Source organism: Oncorhynchus mykiss, chromosome 16 (assembly GCF_057628025.1).
Source record: "Oncorhynchus mykiss isolate SJ-2025 chromosome 16, ASM5762802v1, whole genome shotgun sequence".
NCBI lineage: Eukaryota > Metazoa > Chordata > Actinopteri > Salmoniformes > Salmonidae > Oncorhynchus > Oncorhynchus mykiss.
This window is the reverse complement of record NC_143037.1, coordinates 22,535,137-22,559,579: the sequence shown is the minus strand read 5'-3', so window position 1 is coordinate 22,559,579 and position 24,443 is coordinate 22,535,137. Positions and strand designations below refer to the sequence as shown.

The 24,443-nt window shown below is 42.4% G+C and overlaps 1 pseudogene across 1 annotated transcript; it reads right to left on the bottom strand.

Moving 5' to 3' along the window:
* Positions 1–22,708: 22,708 nt before the first annotated feature.
* LOC149976569 (stonustoxin subunit beta-like) lies at positions 22,709–24,443 on the bottom strand (annotated as a pseudogene). The gene is made up of 2 exons (XR_016487067.1): positions 24,276–24,443; positions 22,709–23,949 (listed from the first exon to the last, which is right to left on the bottom strand). The product of XR_016487067.1 is annotated as a stonustoxin subunit beta-like (transcript).

Genomic DNA, 24,443 nt, shown 5'->3' with positions numbered 1-24,443 from the left:
ATACTTAAGTATCAAAAGTATAAGTATGAATAATTTCAAATAGCTTATATTAAATAAACCAGATGTCACAATGTTCTTGTTTTTTAAATTATGGATTGCCAGGGTCACAGTACAACATGCAGATATAATTTACAAACAAAGCATTTGTGTTTTTGTGAGTCAGCCAGATCAGAGGTAGTAGGGATGACCAGGGATGTTCTCTTGATATGTGCATGAATTGGACCATGCTCTTGTTTGCTAAGCATTCAAAATGTAACGATTACTTTTGGGTGTCAGGGGAAATGTATGTAGTAAAATGTACATTATTTTCTTTAGGAATGTAGTAAAGTAAAAGTTGTCAAAAGTGTAAATAATAAAGTACAAAACCCCTAAAAAAACAACTAAGTATTTTTACTTAAGTACTTTACACCATTCGAACTGTCCACGTTTACTTTTCGTCAGCCAACAAGATGAGTAGCCCTAATAAACACCAAAAGCACAAGCCTATGTCAATTTACTATCCCCCATAGTGCAAAAGTTGACGTATTCTGTGCGAGAATTAAATATTCCTAACATAGTCTGGGACAGTTGTGGGATACGATAGATCCCAAGTTAATACAACCACTGGCATCAATAAACCTTTTTAAAGCAATGAGCCTGACACAACAGATGAGAATGTTTAGCTTAAAATATTGATAAACTATTACTGTAGGCTATTTCTTCCCATTATAGGCACAGCAATGTGCACACGGCAGTAGGCTAGAAGCGCAAATGTTCCATTAGCAGTGAAACACCATTCTCAAAAGTGACCACAAATGTGATTATGCATGTAATGCTTTTATTACAAAGCTGCATTTTTATGGTGAAAAGGATCTTCCCTAAACTTGAACTTAACAGCGCTGGGTATATATTGTCAGTTGGGCTCTAAACCCCTTGTAAAGTGGATGGATGTGCTTCATTTTAAGAAGTTATTTGGACACTTTAGTTGTGATACAAACCTTATCAAAACATATAGGCCTATGGGGTAGGTTACATGAGCTGTGTAACTATGATTTGAAAAAGTCCCCCCCCCCAAAAAAGCATGCACTGTTTGCCTTAAACGTAAACATATCATTCAGGCTAATATTGTCAACTATCACAATATTCATGATTTAATCTTGTCTTTACATATACTAAATAATAAATTTGTGAAATTTGTTTTGATTTGGAATGGACCATTATCATGCACCCATCTCAGAACGGGCAGCATGAAAAAACATGTCATCTATGCACTTAAATTGTGAATGGAGGACGCCTTTCCCGTGGTTCATTTTCATGCCAGCCAGGTAGGCTATAATGAATGTACTTAATATTAGGAAGGTTGATAAATAAAAATAGTAGGCATAGTCTATAGAAAGCTGATGAGATCATCCTTTTTTTAATAGAGGCTGCCTAGACGTGACTATCATTAATGTGAGGACTGTTATTTTATCAAATCAATTAACTGTGTTTAATTATCACATGATTCAATTAATCGTGTCACAATTAACTCATTAGTAACTTGGGGCACCACGGGAAAATTTATTTAACAAGTTACTATCTCCCGAATTAAACTCTTATTAGATATATTCATATCTATAGATAAGTCACTTATTAATGTGTTATTACCTCATCAGCTTCATGTTGTGGACTTTGTGAATCTGCAGAAACACTAGCCTAAGTAATAATACAGAGATACACAGATTGGCTTAATTATTTATTTACTAACTTAGTAAATAAACACACACACACACACTGTATAGATTATTGATTACTAACATAGGGCAATGAGAAGTCCCTAGTGGACAACAAAAACATGACAGTTTGATTACACAATGAACGGGGTGGGGGAAAGAAAGAGCGGGAGAGACAAAGAGAGTGGACTTATCATACATTCATTTGGAAAATACGCTCATCATAAATATGGATATTTAGCACCCTAACAACCGCTCATTCGGATTTAGAAATGCAACATACATTTACACTTAGATGTCTTTCTCTGTCGTCTCTCTGTTGAAACCACTCATCTGTCTTTGTCGATTAGTTTGAGGGATGTAAGACTCTGGTTTGTCCACCAGAGGTCACAATGTCTGGTCAAGTTTCCTAGATTATTTTACATATACAGCTGCAGACTGTGAATGTGTAGTCTTGTCTTCAACTTCTTCACTCGTTGAGAGTTGAGGGTCTTACCATTTTTGGTCTTGTAGTTTTAAACCATTTGTCACGTAGACTGGTCTCAATGGTTGATTATTCAGGGTACAGCTAGGAACACTTTACACACCGGCAGCAACCCGGCATGTTTTGGTCTAATGTTCAGTCTTCAGCGATTCCTTTTAAAAACACTCGCCTTGGAGGGCAGTTCCATCACAGTGACTCAATTTCTGTGCCCACTTGGGCGTGGTTACTGACAGAGCAAAAGTCTATATGAAAAACAATTCTCATTCAGAAGGCTAAAATCACATTGTTATATTTTCAAATGTATTCTTATACCTAATAAATTATTTCATACAACAATTAGATGCAAACCTGATAACTAGAATGTGAGATTCAGAGATACATGTAGTTATTTAGTTATTGATATTACAAAATAATAAACGTTTGACAGGATTGTTCTTTAAATACCCCCTGACAAATCCAAATGTTTGGATTTCAAAACTAATGTTCCAAAGTCCAATAATTTGATGTTGGAGTTTTTAGCAAGAGTCTCTCTCTACACGCAAAGGATGTTTTACTCCATACTGCAGAGCCAAAGGGAGAGTTTCTGCAAGGTATTTACGATCCGGTTGTTAAGTCATAAAACCGGACCAACTTCCCCCTCTCCTATGGGAGAGAGGGGTTTGGGCTAATCTGGCACCCATGATCCTCACCCAGGAGATAGAGTCATGACAAGGCCATCACTCTTTTTTCTCACTCAATTGTATAGCCTATAGAAATGTTGTGCAACATGAGCTCAAGTGTTTGATTCGATTTTTGAATACATTTGCATTGATGTCAGAGTGATTAGAGGGACAATAGAGTGCAGAGTACCAGGCAGTTAGCAAGTTTGGTAGGCTACTAATGACCATCATCAGCATCAGAGCTTGGAGAAGCCTAATTACCGTGACTAGTCGGTCACATGGAATTTGACTGCCATCATGACTCGTGACCGGCGGTGTCGTAATATGGTCACCGTAACAGCCCTAGGTTTAATTCCTGCTTCTTTATTTCCCACTTTCTCCTGCTTCTAATCTGTCCGAAAAAAATTAAGATGAGATTTGAGATGATTTAACATGGATTTTTTTTAAAAATGTAACCTTAAAGAGGAATAGAAACACTAGGCAGCTAACTGTAACTGTAAATTGCTATATTTGCATCACTGGCAGGAGAGAACATTTTTGAACTCCCAAAAACTGCTGAATTTACAGAGTAGCTCCGAGTCTGAGAATGAGTTTATTACAGAGAATGAAATCCTGTGAGTTGGGGAGCCAATAAACCTACTGAAGTCGTTCATGTTTGAGCCGATCAATTCCCCAGATCAAAGAGTTTTATTCTCATAGGAGTAACAACACAGAAACACATCAGCTAGAGGGTCGGCCTAGCCAAACACAAATTGGTGTGGGAGTAATGCCAGATAATGGCTAGAGTATGAGTGTGTGTTTTAGAGAGATGGTGGTGATACAGCACAAAATCCCGGCAGATGGTGGCTGTATTACATCCAGTCAGAGGTTCCTGTCAATCTGTCTAGATGGCAATTTATTTATTGGACGTGTCACTAATCCTTATGAAGGACTTCCTGGCAGAGGAGCTTACTCGACCAATCAGCAGCCGATATGCCAGTTCAAATATTTGTGACCTTTTGCTTGATTATAAATCGTTTAAGGTTAATATCAGTAGTGGGTAGGAGCTCAATATACATAATCAGTATCCTTTAATGATGTTTATCAACAGCTCTATTTGGCGTGATGGTAACACAATTACCTTTAGATTAGACGACTGGAGTTTGAATCGCAGACAGCGTCATGATTCATGAAATCTCATTCTAACCAATAATGGGGCGTGCTCGTTATAAATACATAGTGATTTATTTTCGGTATCAGACTAACTTTTCTTATGATTTTGTTTGCAGAGCATATACTGTAGCCTGGCAGTTTATCAGTTTGCCCTATGGGCACAAGGGAGAATTGGACAAGGTGTGTGGCGTCTCATCCCTGCGTTTGTCATTTCTTCCATAAGGCGCGCACACCCAGACGCAAAGGCTTTTTCATAGGGTTTGAGTTTGAATAAAACCAGTTAATTTAGTAAATCTAGCCTGCTGTACTTTTTCTCAAGACATAGACCTAATGCCTGCGCCTTATGTAAAAATAGTATTAGTTAGCTTGTCCACTATAACAACAGGTTCAAGTGTAACCAGATAATCTTGCTTTGAAGATAAAACTACTTTCAACCTGCACTAATCCTGTGTCCCTGTCACTAGAGTAGTGACTTCAATTAGCTTTGGCTTCCATCTATTGGAAAGGAATGGTAACTACACTGGACAGCTAGTTGGCAGAGTCAAACGTAGACTTTTAATAATATATGCCATTTATCAGCCGCCTTTATCCGTTTTGCTTGACTCGGAAGTCAGCGATGTTGATGATGGTTGGTCGGTAACCCCTACACTATAACCCTCAAAATGTAAAATGGATGTGCAAGCAGAGGGCTTCAATGTAGGCCTATGACTCTTTTCCATAAGGAAACTCCCGGTTGCCACATCAAAAGTGCCCTTCATCGCGAAGTCTGCCTCCGCAAAGTGCTGTCTGCACATCCTGTAGCTCGAGCTGGCACATCCTTCCTCTTCAGGACATGGAGCCACAAGTTGTGGTGGGTCCTTGGGCAGCCGATGGTAGCTTACCAGGGGATTTTTTCGGAGACAATTCATACAGCCTGGTGCTATCTTCGTTGTCCAGTACCTAACCTCACTTACTTCGATTCACTCTCCGCGCGAAAACTCCATACCACAGACAATTGGATGATTCCTGCCAGTGACGCACTGGCATCAGTCATTACTATGGCAAAATGAATTGCTCAAATTATTCTTTTATATATTTAACCAGGCACGTCAGTTAAGAACAAATTCATTTACAATGACAGCCTAACCCGGCCAAACCCTAACAACGCTGGGCCAATTGTGCGCCGTCCTATGGGACTCCCAATCACCAGCCGGTTGTGATACAGCCAGGAATCAAACCAGGGTCTGTAGTGACGCCTCTAGCACTGAGATGCAGTGCCTTAGACCGCTGCACCACTTGGGAGTCCAACTTAAACCTTGTCGATGATCAAAATACTAAGTATAGAGATGTTTAGTGTTAGGATTGAATAGATCTGTTTGCTTAGATTTACTTGCTAAAGCGTTTCCATTCCCATTTAAATCCATGTTTTATTGAACCCATGTTAAGTCTACTTATCTCAAGTCTGAATCGGGCCTAATGCGCTGAATGCAACAAGGATTGTTCAGCACAGTAATTTCATCCTGAAGATTGGCTAGGTGGACTAAATCAGTGTTTTGGCAAGCAGGAGACCCAGGTTCGCACGCACCTTCACACATCCCAGCCAACTTTTATACTTGTTACCCCTGTTATAACTTACATATACATATATGTATATACATATACAGTAGCCCTAAACATTTTGATTGTAACATAATTTATCATCTCACAATGGGCCTGGCAACTGTAGCCTATAATAAATACCATTGTCTACCCTAGGAAAAGTACAAAAATCATCATAAATCAATATTTACGTTATAACCATTGGCATTTCAAAACCATTTGATTGTATGAGACACAGTCTGCCAAAACATCAAATCAAGGTTTAGCGGTTGTGTACACAGTTGTACAGATGTTAACACAGGATTATGTGTCAAGCCCCATCAGTGCAGCCATATCCAGCAATACAATAACAATACACACAAAATCCAAAAGTGTAAAAAAAAGAACAAGAAATTAAGACATATCTGAATGAGTTTTTCATGTTTTGATCCTGCCTTATACATCCACTGAAACAAATGGTTTTCACAAGATTCTCTTTAAAACACCAGTATTACGATTAAGAACCTCTTCCGATATTTCAGAGTACTCCCATAGTGTTTTGAAATACACTGCTCAAAAAAAATAAAGGGAACACTAAAATAACACATCCTAGATCTGAATGATTTAAATATTCTTATTAAATACTTTTTTCTTTACATAGTTGAATGTGCTGACAACAAAAACCACACAAAAATTATCAATGGATATCAAATTTATCAACCCATGGAGGTCTGGATTTGGAGTCACACTCAAAATTAAAGTGGAAAACCACACTACAGGCTGATCCAACTTTGATGTCATGTCCTTAAAACAAGTCTAAATGAGGCTCAGTAGTGTGTGTGGCCTCCACGCGCCTGTATGACCTCCCTATAACGCCTGGGCATGCTCCTGATGAGGTGGCGGATGGTCTCCTGAGGGATCTCCTCCCAGACCTGGACTAAAGCATCCGCCAACTCCTGGACAGTCTGTGGTGCAACGTGGCGTTGGTGGATGGAGCGAGACATGATGTCCCAGATGTGCTCAATTGGATTCAGGTCTGGGGAACGGGCGGGCCAGTCCATAGCATCAATGCCTTCCTCTTGCAGGAACTGCTGACACACTCCAGCCACATGAGGTCTAGCATTGTCTTGCATTAGGAGGAACCCAGGGCCAACCGCACCAGCATATGTTCTCACAAGGGGTCTGAGGATCTCATCTCGGGACCTAATGGCAGTCAGGCTACCTCTGGCGAGCACATGGAAAGAAATGCCACCCCACACCATGACTGACCCACCGCCAAACCGGTCATGCTGGAGGATGTTGCAGGCAGCAGAACGTTCTCCACGGCGTCTCCAGACTCTGTCACATGTGCTCAGTGTGAACCTGCTTTCATCTGTGAAGAGCACAGGGCGCCAGTGGCGAATTTGCCAATCTTGGTGTTCTCTGGCAAATGCCAAACGTCCTGCACGGTGTTGGGCTGTAAGCACAACCCCCACCTGTGGACGTCGGGCCCTCATACCACCCTCATGGAGTCTGTTTCTGACCGTTTGAGCAGACACATGCACATTTGTGGCCTGCTGGAGGTCATTTTGCAGGGCTCTGGCAGTGCTCCTCCTGCTCCTCCTTGCACATAGGCGGAGGTAGCGGTCCTGCTGCTGAGTTGTTGCCCTCCTACGGCCTCCTCCACGTCTCCTGATGTACTGGCCTGTCTCCTGGTAGCGCCTCCATGCTCTGGACACTACGATGACAGACAAAGCAAACCTTCTTGCCACAGCTCGCATTGATGTGCCATCCCGGATGAGCTGCACTACCTGAGCCACTTGTGTGGGTTGTAGACTCCGTCTCATGCTACCACTAGAGTGAAAGCACCGCCAGCATTCAAAAGTTACCAAAACATCAGCCAGGAAGCATAGGAACTGAGAAGTGGTCTGTGGTCACCACCTGCAGAACCATTCCTTTATCGGGGGTGTCTTGCTAATTGCCTATAATTTCCACCTGTTGTCTATTCCATTTGTACAACAGCATGTGAAATGTATTGTCAATCAGTGTTGCTTCCTAAGTGGACAGTTTGATTTCACAGAAGTGTGATTGACTTGGAGTTACATTGTGTTGTTTAAGTGTTCCCTTTATTTTTTTGAGCAGTGTACATTCTGTGTATCCTAACACTAATGTACACTGAACAAAAATATAAAACGCAAACATGTTGGTGTCATGTTTCATGAGCTGAAATAAAATATCCCCGAATTGTTCCATACGCACAAAAAGCTTATTTCTCTCAAATGTTATTCACAAATGGGTTTTCATCCCTGTTAGTAAACATTTCTAATTTGCCAAGATAATCCATCCACCTGACAGGTGTGGCATATCAAGAAGCTGATTAAACAGCATGATCATTACACAGGTGAACCTTGTGCTGGGGACAATCAAAGGCCACTCTAAAATGTGCAGTTTTCACACAACACAATGCCACAGATGTCTCAAGTTGAGGGAGCTTGCAATTGGCATGCTGACTGCAGGAATGTCCACAAGAAGTGTTGCGAGATAATTAAAATGTTAATTTCTCTACCGTCATGTTTGGAGAATTTGGCAGTACGTCCAACCGCCCTCACAACCGCAGACCACGTGTAACCACACCAGTCCAGGACCACTACATTCGGCTTCTTCACCTGCGGGATCGTCTGAGACCAGCCACCTGGACTGATGAAACTGAGGAGTATTTCTGTCTGTAATAAAGCCCTTTTGTGAGGAAAAACTCTGACTGGCAGGTTCTGACACCCCAGCGGGTGGGCCTGTCCCTCCAGTGGATGGATTTATTCCCTCCCACCCATGGCTGCACCCCTGCCCAGTCATGTGAAATCCATAGATTAGGGCCTAATGAATTTATTTTAATTGACTGATTTCCTTTTATGAACTGTAACTTAGTAAAATCGTTGAGTTTATATTTTAGTTCAGTAAACATTGGGTTTATGTTCAAACACCCTCCAAACCACAGATCTCAGCTTAGGTGAACTACTTTTCATGGTTTCACTACACAATGGTGTTTTGAGTCTTTCTAGTTTAACCGTGCACTTGGTTGACCCTTGTTACGCTTGTAATATCACTGTCATTGTATCGAGTTGGTGTTTTACTGCACTGTTCCATTATACAATGAATGCTGTCTCAACATCCAGTTTAGACTTCATGGTTCCCATACTATCAAGTAGAATTTCCTTCCAGAGAGAGGTTAGTGAGAGGCATAGGAGAGTCCAGAGCCTTCTATTATAATACATTGTAATAAAGGGCACCCGGGGAAATTGATGTTTAAGAGAGTTAAAACAAGGGAATATGACACTATTATTTTGCTTTCAGTTGTGAGAAAAAGTGTGTGGTTTTAAAAAAAGTGAGTTAAAGAACAAATTCTTATTTACAAAGACAGCCTAGGAACAGTGGGTTAGCTGCCTTGTTCAGGGGTAGAACGACAGATGTTTACCTTCTCAGCTCAGGGATTTGATCTAGCAACCTCTTGGTAACTGGCCCTACACTCTAACCACTAGGCTACCTGCAGCCTTGACATCATGACCAAGACAGGGAAGGGAGGGTCAAATGAGCAAGAGTGGAGCCTTTCAGCCTGACCACTACTGATGCTGCCGGAACAGTGGTATTATCATACAATAACACATGAACAGGGAGTGTATTTTTAGGCCACGATAAGAGGAGAAAAAACAGGAACACTTACCAAATCTAATATTCCTCCTAGTGAACAGACAGTGTCTGGCTGCTTGCCTGGTCTGACGGAGGTGGTTCGGGGAACGGACCATACACGAAGGATGAGTAACCTGACTTGCATTAGCTCCCCAAGCAAATGCTCAGGATTTAGCTCAGTTGGCTTACACAGTTTTGGAGTGGGGAATTCAAGGAGTAGGGCAATCAAGGAGTAGGGCATTCAAGGCTTAGGGCAATCAAGGAGTAGGTCTGATGTGATGTCATCGGCCTCCCACTTGCTGATGGAATAATAGAGAACCGCCTATTGAGATGTGCCTTTTGTTAAGTAGGTGTTAAATGAGGTGAAAAGGAGACCGGAGGGTGTCTTTATTAACGCAATAAATAGTGTGTGGATTGGTCAATTTTGCAAGCCCAGTGCAACACAAAAAATCCTGATATACAAACTGCTGCTTTGTTTAGCATCCAACAGTTAGTGCCCTTTGACCTCAGAGTCATTACCCCAGATGTCTACAGATTTTTTTTAATGAATCTTTATTTAACTAGGCAAGTCAGTTAAAAACTTCTTATGGCTTAGATCCCGCTAACGGGATCGATATGACAACAGTCAGTGAAAGTGCAGGGCATCAAATTCAAAACAACAGAAATCTGGAATTAAAATTCCTAAATTCCTTAAAGATAAACCGATCTCCGATTTCAAAAAGGCTTTACGACAAAAGCACACCAAACGATTATGTTAGGCGAGTACCTAGTCACAGAAAAACACAGGCATTTTTCCAGCCAAAGAGAGGAGTCACAAAAAGCAGAAATAGAGATAAAATGAATCACTAACCTTTGATGATCTTCATCAGAATGCACTCCCAGGAATCCCAGTTCCACAATCAATGTTTGATTTGTTTGATAAAGTCCATAATTTATGTCCAAATACCTCCTTTTTGTTAGCGCGTTTAGCCCAATAATCCAAATTCATGAGGCGCGATCACTAGGTCCAGACGAAAAGTCAAAAAGTTCCGTTACAGTCCGTAGAAACATGATGTATAGAATCAATCTTTAGGATTTAAAAAAAAAACATAAATCTTCAATAATGTTCCAACCGGATAATTCCTTTGTCTTCAGAAATGCAATGGAACGCAATCTAACTCATGTGAACGCGCGTGGTCAGCTCATGGCACTCTGGCAGTCCTCTGACTCATTCAGCTCCCATTCCCCCCTCCTTCACAGTAGAAGCATCAAACAAGGTTTTAAAGACTGTTGACATCTAGTGGAAGCCTTAGGAAGTGCAATGTGACCCCATAGACACTGTATATTCGATAGGCAAAGAGTTGAAAAACTACAAACCTCAGATTTCCCACTTCTTGGTTGGATTTTTTTCTCAGGTTTTTGCCTGCCTGTTATACTCACAGACATCATTCAAACAGTTTTAGAAACTTCAGAGTGTTTTCTATCCAAATCTACTAATATCTACTATGCATATATTAGCAACTGGGCCTGAGTAGCAGGCAGTTTCATCTGGGCACCTTATTCATCTAAGCTACTCAATACTGCCCCCAGCCATAAGAAGATTTATTAAAAACAAATTCTTACTTACAATTGTGTACCGCCCTATAGGACTCTCAATCAATGAAAGGTTGTAATACAGCCAGGAATCGAACCAGAGTGTCTGTAGTTGTCACGATCATCGTAGTGAGGAGACCAATGCGCAGCGTGATATGAATACATGTTCCATATTTAATGAAGAAAGAACACTGAAACAAACTTACAAAACAACAAACGAACGTGACACTATATCATCTAAATGTGCAGACACAGGCAACTAGACATAGATAATAACCCACGAAATACCCAAAGAACATGGCTGCCTAAATTTGGTTCCTAATCAGAGACAACGATAAACAGCTGCCTCTAATTGAGAACCAATCTAGGCAACCATAGACATACATAAACACCTAGATGGTAAACAACCCCATAAACCTACAAAACCCCTAGACAGTACAAACACATACATCACCCATGTCACACCCTGACCTAACCAAAATATATAAAGAAAACAAAGAATACTCAGGTCAGGGCATGACAGTAGTGACGCTTCTAGTACTGAGATGCTGTGCCTTATACCACTGTGCCCCTCAAGAGCCCCGAGATATCCATAGTGACCAAAGCAAAGGAAGGCAATCAGTCCTCTTCCTGCCATTTGCAATCCTTCCCTTTTAACATTGTACAACTAGACAGTACATCACCATCCAAATCAGTCTCTTTGATGGATAGCTGCTTAACTACTTATAGTCAGTGTCCTGTTACCCATGTAATGTCCCTAAACAGTTGCCTGTAGCAGAAAGGGGAAAAGTAGACTTCTGTGATAATCCCTATAGTTCGCAAATGTTTACTGTACGTGCACGTAGTGATAATGTCAGGAAATCTTACCACAAACAACTGCAATATTTCAAATAGTCGGGAGGACACAAGCACTACCGTTGAAAAGTTTGGGGTCACTTAGAAATGTTGGGATGCTGGCCTTCTAGGCAGAGTTCCTCTGTCCAGTGTCTGTTCTTTTGCCCATCTTAATCTTTTCTTTTTATTGGCCAGTCTGAGATATGGCTTTTTCTTCGCAACTCTGCCTAGAAGGCCAGCATCCCCGAGTCGCCTCTTCACTGTTGACGTTGAGACTGGTGTTTTGCGGGTACTATTTCATGATGCTGCCAGTTGAGGACTTGTGAGGTGTCTGTTTCTCAAACTAGACACTAATGTACTTGTCCTCTTGCTCAGTTGTGCACAAGGGCCTCCCACTCCTCTTTCTATTCTGGTTAGAGACAGTTTACGCTGTTCTGTGAAGGGAGTAGTACACAGCGTTGTACGAGATCTTCAGTTTCTTGGCAATTTCTCGCATTGAACAACCTTAATTTCTCAGAACAAGAATAGACTGACGAGTTTCAGAAGAAAGTTATTTGTTTCTGGCCATTTTGAGCCTGTAATCGAACCCACAAATGCTGATGCTCCAGATACTCAACTAGTCTAAAGAAGACCAGTTTTATTGCTTCCATCATCAGGACAACAGTTTTCAGCTGTGCTAAGGTAATTGCAAAAGGGTCTTCTAATGATCAATTAGCCTTTTAAAATGATAAACTTGGATTAGCTAACACAACGTGCCATTGGAACACAGGAGTGATGGTTGCTGATAATGGGCCTCAGTACGTCTACGTAGATATTCCATTAAAAATAATCAGTTTCCAGCTACAATAGTCATTTACAACATGAATAATGTCTACACTGTATTTCTGATCAATTTGATGTTATTTTAATAGATTAAAAATGTGCTTTTCTTTCAAAAACAAAGACATTTCTAAGTGACCCCAAACTTTTGAACGGTAGTGTATGTTTGGAATACCTTGCATAATACTGGACATCAATGCCCAAAAGAATGATGTCCCAAAGTTACATTGCTCACCTCTACCCATTCGGGGGTATGGATTCTAGAGAATTCGTTCAGATTTACAATTTAAAATGCTTTAGCACTCTGCTATGGATTAAAAGCTTTGGGTTTGATACATGCTAAAAAATATCAGATAAACATTTTTATTTAAGCTTTATTTAACTCGGCAAGTCAGTTAAGAGCAAATTCTTATTTACAATGACGGCCTGTCCTGGCCAAGGCCTAACCCAGAAGACGCTGGACCAATTGTGCGCCGCCCTATGGGACTCCCATTCACGGACGGTTTTGATACAGCCTGGAATCAAACCAGGTCTGTAGTGACGCCTCTAGCATTGAGATGCCATGTCTTAGACCGCTGTGCCACTCGGGAGAACTTTAAAGGTAAAAGACTAAATCCATTTATTGAATTTCCCTTTGATTAGCAGCAGTGGCTGAGGAGGAAGAAGAATCACATGTGACATTCAGCTATGCGTTCCTTTTTGATTGGAGGTGAACCTGGGGTCCATTTACGGAAAACCATAGACCAGCAAAAGGAGCCATTCCCCTGATATGAAGACCCGATCCAGCACCCAGCCTAATGATATAATCCTTGTCCTGCAAAGTTGTTATACATCGTCTTAACAGTAGATGAGGCTGTTGTCTTGACAGAGGATTGGAAAGCCAATGTCCATACAACACCAACTATGTAACATTGCTCTTGCTCAGTAGATAGGGAGTCAGGTGTAGAGTAATTACAGTGTAGGTACGCATTTGTACACAGTGTAGGTACACATTTTTAGCTAGTACTTGCCTGTTTACATAGCTAGTACTTGCCTGTTTACATAGCTAGTACTTGCCTGTTTACATAGCTAGTACTTGCCTGTGTTACGGTTTTCTTGAGGTGAAGGAGAGGCGGACCAAAATGCAGCGTGGTTTCTATTCATGGTTCTTTAATGAAGAAACTATACATGAATAGACTAACAAAACCAATAACCGTGAAAAAACCTAAACAGCCTCTCTGGTGCAAACAAACACAGAGACAGGAACAATCACCCACAAAACACTCAAAGAATATGGCTGCCTAAATATGGTTCCCAATCAGAGACAACGATAAACACCTGCCTCTGATTGAGAACCACTTCAGGCAACCATAGACTTTTCTAAACAACCCCACTATACCACAATCCCAATACCTACCAAAACCCCAAGACAAAACACACCACATAAATAACCCATGTCACACCCTGGCCTGACCAAAATAATAAAGAAAACACAAAATACTAAGACCAGGGCGTGACAGCCTGTTTACATAGCTAGTACTTGCCTGTTTACATAGCTAGTACTTGCCTGTTTACATAGCTAGTACTTACCTGTTTACATAGCTAGTACTTATCTGTTTACATAGCTAGTACTTATCTGTTTACATAGCTAGTACTTATCTGTTTACATAGCTAGTACTTATCTGTTTACATAGCTAGTACTTATCTGTTTACATAGCTAGTACTTATCTGTTTACTTAGCTAGTACTTACCTGTTTACATAGCTAAAGGGGTGCATATTATGCCAGCAGCATACCACCCTGCATCCCACAGCTGGCTTGCCTCTGAAGCTAAGCAGGATTGGTCCTGGATGAGAGACCAGATGCTACTGGAAGTGGTGTTGGAGGGCCTGTAGGAGGCAGTCTTTCCTTTGGTCCCCCCCAAAAAACATTGCCCTGTGTAAGGTGCCATCTTTCAGGTGGGATGTTAAACAGGTGTCCTGACTCTCTGTGGTCACTAAAGATCTCATGGCACATATCGTAAGAGTAGGGTTGTTAGCCCCGGTGTCCTGGTGAAATTACCAATCTGGCTGTCATACCATCATGGCCACCTAATCATCCCCAGCTTCCAATTGGCTCATTCACCCCCTCTCCTCTCCCCTGTAACTATTCCCCGGGTTGTTGCTGTAAATGAGAATTTGCTGTCAGTCAACTTACCTGGCTAAAAAAATGTAGAAGAGTAAATGAACTGGGTGTGGTGAGAGTGAGTGGACATTAGGCTATTGTCCAACCTAGTCCCAACGGGCCATAGGCACAACAGGAGAGCACATTTTACATCGCTAAGCCTGTGCCAGTGTAACTACCATTAACATGTGTTACCTTGTAATGAGCTAGTAAGTGCTTCTTGGAAAACAGAATAAACCGTGGTAAGAACTACGGAATTTACAACGCTGCCCTGGAATCATTCCCGTGTAAGTTTTAGTCAACTGACAACATACATTTTTGACGGCGGATCGAATAACCTTGGGTATAACATTGGGCACACTTGGCTACTATAGAGTGCATGCACGGCCTCATAAATAAGAGAGTGCATTATCAAGGTCAGCTGCGGACCTGTTGTTTAGCAGCAGCTAATGAGCTATGTCATGGTCAGAAACACGGACAATTTAGCGCAGTAAGCACAGTGGTACGTCATAGTGCTCTCCCCATGCCCTTCATTATCCCTTCAACCTTTTTCGATGTCAAATCAAATCAAAGTTGATTTGTCACGTGCGCCGAATACAACAGGTGTAGTAGACCCTACAGTGAAATGCTTACTTACAGGCTCTAACCAACAGTGCAAAAAAAGGTGTTAGGTGAACAATAGGTCAGTAAAGAAATAAAAACACCAGTAAAAAGACAGGCTATATACAGTATATATAGTAGCGAGGCTATAAAAGTAGCGAGGCTACATACAGACAGCGGTTAGTCAGGCTGATTGAGGTAGTATGTACATGTAGATATGGTTAAAGTGACTATGCTTATATGATGAACAGGGACATAATGCAGATAGCCAGGTAGCCAACGTGCGGGAGCACTGGTTGATCGGGCCAATTGAGGTAGTATGTACATGCGTGTATAGTTAAAGTGACTATGCATTTATGATAAACAGAGAGTAGCAGCAGCGTACAAGAGGGGTTGGGGGGGAACACAATGCAAATTGTCCGGGTAGCCATTTGATTACCTGTTCAGGAGTCTTATGGCTTGGGGGTAAAAACGGTTGAGAATCCTTTTTGTCTTAGACTTGGCACTCCGGTACCACTTGCCATGCGGTAGTAGAGATAACAGTCTATGACTGGGGTGGCTGGAGTCTTTGACAATTTTTAGGGCCTTCATCTGACATCGCCTGGTGTAGAGGTCCTGGATGACAGGCAGCTTAGCCCCAGTGATGTACTGGGCCGTACCCACTACCCTCGTACCAGGCAGTGATGCAACCAGTCAGGATGCTCTCGATGTTGCAACTGTTGAGCCTTTTGAGGATCTCAGGACCCATGCCAAAGGCTTTGGGAATAGGCTTTGTCGTGTCCTCTTTACGAATGTCTTGGTGTGTTTGGACCATTCTAGTTTGTTGGTGATGTGGACACCAAGACACTTGAAGCTCTCAACCTGCTCCACTACAGCCCCATCGATGAGAATGGGGGCGTGCTCGGTCCTCCTTTTCCTGTAGTCCACAATCATCTCCTTAGTCTTGGTTACGTTGAGGGACAGTTTGTTATTCTGGCACCACCCAGCCAGGTCTCTGACCTCCTCCCTATAGGCGGTCTCGTCATTGTCGGTGATCAGGCCTGTTGTGAAGCCCCCACTGATGTGTCGTCTGCAAAGTTAATGATGGTGTTGGAGTCGAGCCTGGCCATGCAGTCGTGGGTGAACAGGGAGTACAGGAGGGGACTGAGCACACACCCCTGGGGGGGTTCAGTGTTGAGGATCAGCGTGGCAGATGTGTTGCTACCTACCCTCACCACCTGGGGGCGGCCCGTCAGGAAGTCCAGGATCCAGTTGCAGAGGGAGGTGTTCAGCCCCAGGACCCTTAGCTTAGTGATGAGCTTTGAGGGTACTATGGTGTTGAACGCTGAGCTGTAGGCAATGTACAGTGCATTTGGAAAGTATTCCAACCACTTGACTTTTTCCACATTTTGTTACAGCCTTATTCTAGAACATACTAAATCGTTTTCCCCTCTTCAATCTACACACAATACACCATTTTGTTGTGCAAATTTAAAAATAAATGTACCGAAATATCACACTTCCATAAGTATTCAGACCCTTTACAAAGTGCTTTGTTGAAGCACCTTTGGCAGCGATTACATCCTTGAGTCTTCTTGGGTATGATACAGGCTCGGCACACCAGTATTTGGGGAGTTCCTCCCATTACTCTCTGCAGATCCTCTCAAGCTCTGTCAGGTTGGATGGGGAGCGCCGCTGCACAGCTATTGTCAGGTCTCTCCAGAGATGTTCGATCGGGTTCAAGTCCGGGCTCTGGCTGCGCCACTCAATGACATTCAGAGACTTGTCCCGAAGCCACTCCTGCATTGTCTTGGCTGTGTGCTTAGGGTCGTTGTCCTGTTTGAAGGTGAATCTTCGCCCTAGTCTGAGGTCCTGAGCGCTCTGGAGCAGGTTTTCATCAAGGATCTCTCTGTACTTTGTTTTGTTCATCTTTCCCTCGATCCTGATTAGTCTCCCAGTCCCTGCTCCTGATTAACAACCACCATGCTTCACCGTAGGGATGGTGCTAGGTTTCCTCCAGATGTGACACTTGGCATTCAGGCCACAGAGTTCAATCTTGGTTTTATCAGACCAGAGAATCAAGTTTCTCATAGCCTGAGTCCTTTAGGTGCCTTTTGGCAAACTCCAAGCGGGCTGTCATTTTCCTTTTACTGAGGAGTGGCTTCCGTCTGGCCACTCTACCATAAAGGCCTGATTGGTGGAGTGCTGTAGAGATGGTTGTCCTTCTGGAAGGTTCTCCCATCTCCACAGAGGAACTCTGGAGCTCTGTCAGAGTGACCATCGAGGTCTTGGTCACCTCCCTGACCAAGGCCCTTCTCCCCCGTTTGCTCAGTTTGGCTGGGAGGCCAGCTCTTGGAAGAGTCTTGGTGGTTCCAATCTTCTTCCATTTAAGAATGATGGAGACCACCGTGTTCTTGGGGACATTCAAAACTGCAGACATGTTTTGGTACCCCTTCCCCAGATCTGTGCACAATCTTGTCTCAGATCTCTATGGAAAATCCTTCAACCTCATGGCTTGGTTTTTGCTCTGACATGCACTGTGAACTGTGGGAAATAAAAAAGACAGGTGTGTGCCTTTCCAAATCATGTCCAATGAATTTAATTTACCACAGGTGGACTCCAATCAAGTTGTAGAAACATCTCAAGGAGGATACATGGAAAAAAGGATACACCTGAGCTCAATTTCGAGTCTCATAGCAAAGGGTCTGAACACTTATGTAAATAAGGTATTTCATTGTTTTGTTTTGTTTTTGTGTAAAAATGTCTAAAAACCTGGGTTCGCGTTGTCATTATGAGGTATTGTGTGTATATTGATGAGGACACGTTTTTTTATTTCATCCATTTTAGAACAATGCTGGAAAATGTGGAAAATGTTGAGGGGTCTGAATACTTTCCGAATGCATGACGTATTTATGAGCTTCCAGGGCTGTGTTTCATGTCATACATGTTACCTATCATTGCATGGGCTTTGAGTTACCACTAAAACACGCTCACACATACAGGCACACATATGTACGGCTCTGGAATTAATGAACCCTTATTCTTAGATCATCGATGTTGTTTTTCCTGTCATAAGGGTGCTACTGTCACACTAACATACAGCACATAGTAGCCTAAATCTCATTATAACGGGACTACTGTATGGCTCACCTCTATGTACTTAAGTAGGTGTTAATTGCACATACAGTATGTACACTCAGTGGTCAGTTTATTAGGTCCACCAGTCAAGTCCCGGGTCGGACCTGCCTTTGCCTCCAGAACAGACTGAATTCTTTGGGGCATAGAAACATTGCTCAATTGGTATCAATGGAACCGTGTGCCAGGAAAACATTCCCCACACCATTCCACCACCGCCACCTGCCTGTACCGTTGACACCAGGCAGGTTAGGGCCGTGGACTCATTCTGTTTAAGCCAAATCCTGACTCTGCCATCAGCATGGCGCAACAGGAACCGTGATTCGTCGGACCAGGCAATGTTTTTCCACTCCTCAATTGTCCAGTTTTGGTGATTGTGTGCCCACTGGAGCCACTTCTTCGTGTTTTGAGCTGATAGGAGTGGAACCCGGTGTGGTCGTCTGCTGCAATAGCCCATCTGTGACAAGGGCCGACGAGTTGTGCGCTCCGAGATGCAGTTCTGCACACACCGCTGTTTGTTGCCTTCCTGTAAGCCTCCTGTTCTTCCTCCACCTCTCATCAACGAGCTGTTTTCCCTCACAGGGCTGCGGCTGACTGGATGTCTTTTGTTTGTCGCACCATTATCGGTAAACCGTAGACACTTGTCATGTCTGAAAAGCCCAGGAGGCTGGCCTGCAACCGGCGCACCAGGCACCGATGATCATACCACGCTCAAAATCGCTTAGGGCACTCGTTTTTCCCATTCTACTGTTCAATTGAACAGTAACTGAATGCCTCAATGCCTGTCTGCCTGCTTTATTTAGCAAGCCAAGGCTTTGTGTAAGAGCGAACCATTTCTGTGAACGGGTCTGGTGTACCTCATAAACTGGCCTGTATTGTATTATTTGGACTGTATTATTTGTGATGTGTTGGATTGGATAATTCTGTAGTCTTGTGGGGAACACAACTCCAACCCACTCATCCAAATAACTTTTACCAAACTAAGTGCTATAAAGCTGTTTATATGCAGTGTGCATCTCACGATGGGTTCTTTGCAGTTAGTTAGCGCTTGGTGAGCGGATTAGGCATTACTGGGTGAACAGTGAGCACATTACCGGAGACCTGACATGGACCCATCAAACAGACACTGTTAAAGAAGGTTGAACAGTGCCTCTTCTACCTCAGGCAACTGAAGAAATGTGACATGGCCCCTCAGATCCCCAATAACTTTTACAGATTCACCATTGAGAGCATCTTGTCTGGCTGCATCATGGTCTGAAATGGCATTTGCAAAGCGCACTCAACCACAAGGCTCTACAGAGGGTGGTGTGGATGGCCCAGTACATCAGTGGGGGACGAGCTGCCAGCCCTTCAGGACATTTACACCAGGATATGTCTGAGGAAGGCCTGGAAGATCATTAAGGACTTCAGTCACTCGAGCAACAGACTGTTCACCCCATTACCATCTGGCAGACGGTACCGGAGAAACAGGCTCCGAGACAGCTTCTACTACACTGTTGAACAGCTAACCTTAGCTGTCTACCTGCTCAGATCTGCTATTTATCTGCACCTTAGAGACTACTTGCATTGACTCTCCACACATCCAACCCTACATACACATACACAAACATTCACACAAACACACACACAAGAATACGCACGCACGCACGCACGCACGCACGCACGCACGCACACACACACACACACACACACACACACACACACACACACACACACACACACACACACACACACAGTAACCACTACTGTACTATTTATATACTATTTGTTAAACTGCTCAACCAAGACACTATTCACTTTATTACCGGTAAATAACAGTCATACTTGACATACAGTGCCTTCAGAAAGTATTCATACCCCTTGACATTTTGCTGTGTTGCACCCTGTATTTAAAATTGATTACATATATTGTTTTTCTCACCCATCTACACACAATACCCCATAATGACAAAGTAAAAACATGTTTTCAGACACTTTTGCAAATGTATTGAAAATGAAATACAGAAATATCTCATTTACATAAGTATTCACACCCCTTTGCTTTTACACTGAAAATTGAGCTCAGGTGCATCCAATTTCCTTTGATCATCCTTGAGACATCACTACAACTTGATTGGAGTCCACTTGTGGCCAATTCAATTGTTTGGGCGTGATTTAGAAAGAAACACACCTGTCTATATAAGGTTCCACAGTTGACAGTGCATGTCAGAGCAGAAACTATACCATGAAGTCTGAGGAACTGTCCATAGATCCACAAGATAAAATTGTGATGAGGCATACGTATATCTGGGGTAGGGTATGAAATCATTTCTAGTGTGTTGAAAGTTTCCAAGAGCACTGTGTTCTCCATTGTTGGGAAATGGAAGAAATGTGGAACTACCCAGACTCTGCCTAGACCTGGCCGTCTGACCAAACTGAGCAACAGGGCAAGAAGAACCTTGGTCAGAGAGTTGACCAAGAACCAAATGACCACTCTGTCAGAAGGTTCCTTGGGAGAACCTGCCAGAATTACAACACTTCACCAATCCGGGCTTTATGGGAGAGTGGCCAGACGGAAGCCAGTCCTGGAAAAAAAGGCTCATGACAGCACGTCTGGAGTTTGTAAGAAGGCTTGTGAAAGACTCTGGGAACATAAGGCAAAAGATTCTGTGGTCTGGTGAGACAAAAATGTAACTCTTTGGTCTGAATGCAAAGCGCTATGTCTGGAGTAATCTAGGCACAGCTCATCACCCATCTAACACCATCCCTACCGTGAAGAGTGGTGGCAGCATCATGCTATGGGGAATGCTTTTCATTGGTACGGACTGGGAGACTGGTAAGGATAGAGGGAACAATGAAAGGAGACAAATACAGGCAAATCCTTGATGAAAACCTGTTTCCGAGTGCAAATAACCTTAGAGTGGAGGAAGATTTACTTTCCAACAGGACAATGACCCCAAGCATACAGCCAAAGCAATGCTGGAATGGCTTCAGAACAAAGAATGTGAAAGTCCTTGAGTGGCTCAGCCAAAGCCCAGACTTGAATCCCATTAAAAAATCTGTGGAAAGTCTTGGAACTTGCTGTTCACCGCCCAAAAAAATAGTTCAGATGTGAAAAGCTGACAATCAAACCCAAGATGACTCAAAGCTGTAATCACCACCAAAGCTGCTTCCACAAAGTCTGGACTCTGGGGGTGTGAATACTTATATAAATGACATATTTCTGTATTTCATTTTCAACACATTTGCATACATTTCTAAAACAGGGCAATATGGAGTATTGTGTGTGCATAGGTGGGGAACAAAATCAATTTAATATATTTGAATTCATGCTGTAACACAAAAAGATGTGGAATAAGTCATATAACACTTAAAATAAGGGCTGTGTTTTGTGTAGGCTTACCCCCCCCCCCCCCCAATAAAAATAAAAGAAAATGCTCATTAGCTGCTAATGCGGCTATCATAAAGGTCTACAAATGCCATGATGATCTGTACGAGACTTGACGAGTCGGGGAAAAGGTGAGAATCTCTGAATGAACTAAAATGTTAACTAAATATAGTAATGAATAAATTGTCAATATTTCTTTAAATGGACAATTCTGTGGACTTTCTTGTGCAAGTTTTAAATTGATTGACAGAAGACCTGTTAGCAAAAGTGTCAGCTAGAGATGACATGCAGGAGCTTGCAGGGATTTGTCGTCTTGCATGACGTCTACTTTGACGCTATTTAGCATTTTCATATCTGAGATTAAATCGAGCCGAATATATTGATAAAAGTCACCTTGTCCAAGACTGATAGACATGTTTATCAAAATGTCAGGCCAGGGTAAGCCTACACGGCCCTAATTTCAAGTGTATCTAAAATCCCCTGTGGTGAAAATAAATGGCGGAAAAACGATTGGAACACTTCCATTTGACCGCTAGGTTTTATGGGTATTATGACAGCTCCACTGTGGGGCTTTATAGAAAAAGGTACACAACCCCCCAAGCCAATTTTACATTGAGTTCAGATTTTCAAAGTTGCCCATCCCTGTTTTAGAGGGTTTCTCAGGCGTGAGGACCTCGAGTTCTCATAATGTAGGTCACATAAGTTTTCCTCATTAAGGAATAGTCATTTATTTTGGGGCTAGGGATATCCAGGTGAGTCTGTACAATCAAATCACTGATGTAGATGAGTGCAGTGCAGAGCCAGAATAAAGACTAGCAGGTATTGTGTAAAATTCCGTCAAATGTGTTGTATTGTATGTCTGATTTTAAGTATCCTTCTTGTGATAATTTGAGATAATTTGTACTCTCTGGCTGAAAGTTTGGTGACTATTTTAAGTGTCCACTTTTGAAGCTTTAACTATGTGCATATAAGTTGCTAATTAGCTTTTGTTTCATCATGAAATATGAGTAGTTCATTTGATAGACTTTTCAGAAATTGACATACAGTAATTATATAACAAAATGTAACGTATTTGAGTGATCAGCAATTTACAAGTACCTTATTTGCACTTATGCTTAACTTATGGACACACACCATGTTTTTGTTGTATCAAGACTCAAATTAACCAGGATAAAAAGCATTGCAATCATAGAAATGAACACTTTATACAGAAATAAATTGAGAACAATCACCACATTCATAAATATATTCACATAGAAAATGGTGCAACAGTGTCGTACAGATACATTAAGAGACCAAAAATAGCCGAGAAGCTATAAAAACTAGGCTAGAAGCTATTTAAGCTCAGAGGCCTTTGCAGGAGTTTAAATTCTTCATGCACAACACGCGTCATGATGTTTTTGTCTCAACCATTAGCTAAGGCAGCATTTCCCAAACTCCGTCCTGGGGACCCCAAGGGCTGCACATTTTGGTTTTTGCCCAAGCACTATACAGCTGGTTCAAATAATCTAAACTTGATGAGTTAATTATTTAGCTGTGTAGGGCTAGAGCAAAAACCTAAATGTACACCCCTTGGGGTCACGACGACCGAGTTGGGAAATGCTGAGCTAAGGTATTCCCCAATTCGTGACTACAAATCTAACTCAAGACCAGCTTTTCTTCTCATCCTCCAATCCTTGTTTTCCCATAGCTTTTATGTCCCTTTTCTAGAGTTTAGGGTCTTTTCAAAACACCTTATATTCTCCCTTTCTTTGTTTAAACCTTTCACCTGTGTAATACAAGATATCACAAATGTAACATTTGTCGTGACTACCCCCTGTCGTTTTATAAAACATTTCTTTTTAAGTATTAATAATGAACTTCCCCCTCAGAAAATTATTCTGGTTTCTTCAGTGTCATGCAGGAAGACTGCACCCCAACCCAGAACTCTGGCAGAATCTTCGGCTTAATAGGGCCCTCAAGTCTATTAAGCAGCTTCACCTCCTTCTCCTCTCCCTCTTTCCCTTCTTCCACGAGGTAGAAGCTCACGACGCCGACAAGCAGGTCGACATACACACCAAAGGTGGAGCACTGTGGGATGTCCCAGTTGTCCTTGATCCTCGCTTTGAACCACACCTGGTAGCAGGAGCCGGACCAACCCAAGCGCCAGAATTCCTCATTCTTCCCCAGGCCACTGGGCGTCCCAGCATTGACCCTCCTCGCCTCCCTGCTCCCTCATATGTGGTGCCGATGACCACCCATCATGTGTACTCCACCTCCCAGTAGCCCCTACAGCCCCAAATCCCCTCTAAGAGAGGAAGATAGATACGATGATAGATAAGACAACAGTGCTGTTCGTGATAAGGGTAATATAAAAATAACACTATGCAAACGTGTATTCATGTGCTATAATATGTGCATTATACTGCAGCGCGAGCATTGTGAGGAAACCCATGTGCTTTAGGAGCGGCAGGGTAGCCTAGTGTTGGACTAGTAACCGGAAGGTTGCAAGTTCAAACCCCCGAGCTGACAAGGTACAAATCTGTCGTTCTGCCCCTGAACAGTAGACTGTCATTGAAAATAAGAATTTGTTCTTAACTGACTTGCCTAGTTAAATAAAGGTAAAATAAATAGGAAGAAGAGTTGCCTGAGGGGAGTATTCATGTCTTTTTGGACGGTTCACATGGTATCATCTCCCCTACGAGGCACATTGGCCCCGTCCTCAGAAATCCACAGCATCCTATTGGCTGTCTCGTCATTCAGAGACAGGTTGATCCAGTCTAGATGAAAGAAAAATGGGGCAAATGCATTCAT